Consider the following 4317-nt stretch of genomic DNA (forward strand, 5'->3'; position numbering starts at 1 on the left):
AGCACTTTCGGAGATATGGAGGTGCTAGGTTTTTCCAAGATGGCGGCTAAACCACGTGACCGATGACGTAATCAATTGGGCACAGTCTATTCCAGGGCAAGACCAATATGTGTGCAAAGTTTGGCGATTCTACGTGCAACGGTGTAGACGCAGTGCTGCAAACAGACAGACAGACAGACAAACAGACAGACAAACAAACGAACAGATCAACATACTTGCCGGAATCTTTTCCGGCAAGTAATGAAAAATCGGTCAGAGACCGAGGACTTGCCGGAATGTACTTTTTTATCAGCCATTTAGAACAAATATGGCGGCTGAACCACGTGATAGATGACGTCATCATTAACATATTTTATTCCCCATGGAGAGTTCTTTACAATGAGCCATGTCTCAATTTTTTCTGTTCAGCACTTTCGGAGATATGGAGGTGTAAAGTTTTTCGGTTTTTCCAAGATGGCGGCCGAACCACGTGACTGATGATGTCATCATTAACATATTTTATTCCACATGGAGAGTTCTTTACAATGATCCATGTCTCTATTTTTTCTGTTCAGCACTTTCGGAGATATGGAGGTGCAAAGTTTTTCGGTTTTTCCAAGATGGCGGCCGAACCACCTGACCGATGACGTCATCATTAGCATATTTTATTCCCCATGGAGAGTTCTTTACAATGAGCCATGTCTCAATTTTTTCCATTCTGCACTTTTGGAGATATAGTGGTGCAAAGTTTTTGCCGTTTTTCCAAGATGGCGGCCGAACCACGTGACATATGACGTCATCATTAACAAATTTTATTCCCCATGGAGAGTTCTTTACAATGAGCCATGTCTCAATTTTTTCTGTTCAGCACTTTTGGAGATATAGTGGTGCAAAGTTTTGCCGTTTTTCCAAGATGGTGGCCGACCACGTGACATATGACATCATCATTAACATATTTTAGTCCCCATGGAGAGTTCTTTCCAATGAGCCATGTCTCACTTTTTTCTGTTCAGCACTTTTGGAGCTATAGTGGTGCAAATTTTGCCGTTTTTCCAAGATGGCGGCCGACCACGTGACATATGACGTCATCAGTAACATATTTTATTCCCCATGGAGAGTTCTTTACAATGAGCCATGTCTCAATTTTTTCTGTACAGTACTTTCGGAGATATAGAGGTGCCAATTTTTTCGGTTTTTCCAAGATGGCGGCCGAACCACGTCACCGATGACGTCATCAATTGGGCACAGTCTATTCCAGGGCAAGACCAATATGTGTGCAAAGTTTGGCGATTCTCCGTGCAACGGTGTAGACACAGTGCTGCAAACAGACAGACAGACAGACAGACAAACAGACAAACGAACAGATCTTGTTGATTGATCAACATACTTGCCGGAAAAATTTTTCCAGCAAGTAATGAAAAATCGGTCAGACCGAGGACTTGCCGGAATTTACTTTTTTATCGGCCATTTAGGACAAATATGGCGGCCGAACCACGTGACCGATGATGTCATCATGAACATATTTTATTCCCCATGGAGAGTTCTTTACAATGAGTCACGTCTCAATTTTTTCTATTCAGCACTTTGGGAGATATGGAGGTGGTAGGTTTTTCGGTTTTTCCAAGATGGCGGCCGAACTACGTAACTGATGACGTCATCATTAACATATTTTATTCCCCATCAAGAGTTCTTTACAATGAGCCATGTCTCAATTTTTTCTATTCAGTACTTTCAGAGATATGGAGGTGCAAAGTTTTTAGGTTTTTCCAAGATGGCGGCCGAACCACGTGACTGATGACGTCATCATTAACATATTTTATTCCCCATGGAGAGTTCTTTACAATGAGCCATGTCTCAATTTTTTCTGTTCAGCACTTTCGGAGATATAGAGTTGCAAACTTTTTCCAAGATGGCGGCCGAACCACGTGACCAATGACGTCATCACTATCATTTTATTCCCCATGGAGAGTTCTTTACAATGAGCTCAATTTTTTCTGTTCAGCACTTTTGGAGATATAGTGGTGCAAAATTTTGCCATTTTCCAAGATGGCGGCCGAACCACGTGACTGATGACGTCATCATTAACATATTTTATTACCCATGGAGAGTTCTTTACAATGAGCCATGTCTCAATTTTTTCTGTTCAGCACTTTTGGAGATATAGCGGTGCAAAGTTTTGCCGTTTTTCCAAGATGGCGGCCGACCACGTGACATATGACATCATCATTAACATATTTTATTCCGCATGGCGAGTTCTTTACAATGAGCCATGTCTCAATTTTTTCTGTTCAGCACTTTTGGAGATTTCGTGGTGCAAAGTTTTGCCGTTTTTCCAAGATGGCGGCCGACCACGTGACTGATGATGTCATCATTAACATATTTTATTCCCCATGGAGAGTTCTTTACAATGAGCCATGTCTCAATTTTTTCTGTTCAGTACTTTCGGAGATATAGAAGTGCAAAGTTTTTTGGTTTTTCCAAGATGGCGGCCGAACCACGTCACCGATGACGTCATCAATTGGGCACAGTCTATTCCAGGGCAAGACCAATATGTGTGCAAAGTTTGGCGATTCTCCGTGCAACGGTGTAGACGCAGTGCTGCAAACAGACAGACAAACAGACAGATGAAAAATCGGTCAGAGACCGAGGACTTGCCGGAATGTACTTTTTTATTGGCCATTTAGGACAAATATGGCGGCCGAACCACGTGACCGATGATGTCATCATTAACATATTTTATTCCCCGTGGAGAGTTGTTTACAATGAGCCATGTCTCAATTTTTTCTATTCAGGACTTTTGGAGATGTGGAATTGCAACGTTTTTCGGTTTTTCCAAGATGGCGGCCGAACCACGTGACTGATGACATCATCATTAACATATTTCATTCCCCATGGAGAGTTCTTTACAATGGGCCATGTCTCAATTTTTTCTATTGAGCACTTTCGGAGATATGGAGGTGCAACGTTTTTCGGTTTTTCCAAGATGGCGGCCGACCACGTGACATATGACATCATCATTAACATATTTTATTCCCCATGGAGAGTTCTTCACAATGAGCCATGTCTCAATTTTTTCTGTTCAGCACTTTTGGAGCTTTCGTGGTACAAAGTTTTGCCGTTTTTCCAAGAAGGCGGCCGACCACGTGACTGATGACGTCATCATTAACATATTTTATTCCCCATGGAGAGTTCTTTACAATGAGCCATGTCTCAATTTTTTCTGTTCAGCACTTTTGGAGATATAGTGGTGCAAAGTTTTGCCGTTTTTCCAAGATGGCGGCCGACCACGTGACATATGACGTCATCATTAACATATTTTATTCCCCATGGAGAGTTCTTTACAATGAGCCATGTCTCAATTTTTTCTGTTCAGTACTTTCGGAGATATAGAGGTGCAAAGTTTTTCGGTTTTTCCAAGATGGCGGCCGAAGCACGTCACCGATGACGTCATCAATTGGGCACAGTCTATTCCAGGGCAAGACCAATATGTGTGCAAAGTTTGGCGATTCTACGTGCAACGGTGTAGACGCAGTACTGCAAACAGACAGACAGACAGACAAACAGACAAACAGATGAAAAATCGGTCAGAGACCGAGGACTTGCCGGAATGTACTCTTTTATCGGCCATTTAAGACAAATATGGCGTCCGAACCACGTGATAGATGACGTCATCATTAACATAAATTATTCCCCATGGAGAGTTCTTCACAAAGAGCCATGTCTCAACTTTTTCTATTCAGCACTTTTGGAGATATGGAGGTGCTACGTTTTTCGGTTTTTCCAAGATGGCAGCCGAACCACGTGACCTATGATGTCATCATTAACATATTTTATTCCCCATGGAGAGTTCTTTACAAAGAGCCATGTCTCAATTTTTTCTATTCAGCACTTTCAGAGATATGGAGGTGCACAATTTTTCGGTTTTTCCAAGATGGCGGCCGAACCACGTGACATATGACGTCATCATTAACATATTTTATTCCCCATTGAGAGTTCTTTACAATGAGCCATGTCTCAATTTTTTCCATTCTGCACTTTTGGAGATATAGTGGTGCAAAGTTTTCCCATTTTTCCAAGATGGCGGCCGAACCACGTGACCGATGGCGTCATCATTAACATATTTTATTCCCCATGGAGAGTTCTTTACAATGAGCCATGTCTCAATTTTTTCTGTTCAGCACTTTTGGAGATTTTGTGGTGCAAAGTTTTGCCGTTTTTCCAAGATGGCGGCCGACCACGTGACTGATGACGTCATCATTAACATATTTTATTCCCCATGGAGAGTTCTTTACAATGAGCCATGTCTCAATTATTCTGTTCAGCACTTTTGGAGATATA

Source organism: Myxine glutinosa, chromosome 1, assembly GCF_964187855.1.
Source record: "Myxine glutinosa chromosome 1, kmMyxGlut1.1, whole genome shotgun sequence".
Lineage (NCBI taxonomy): Eukaryota > Metazoa > Chordata > Myxini > Myxiniformes > Myxinidae > Myxine > Myxine glutinosa.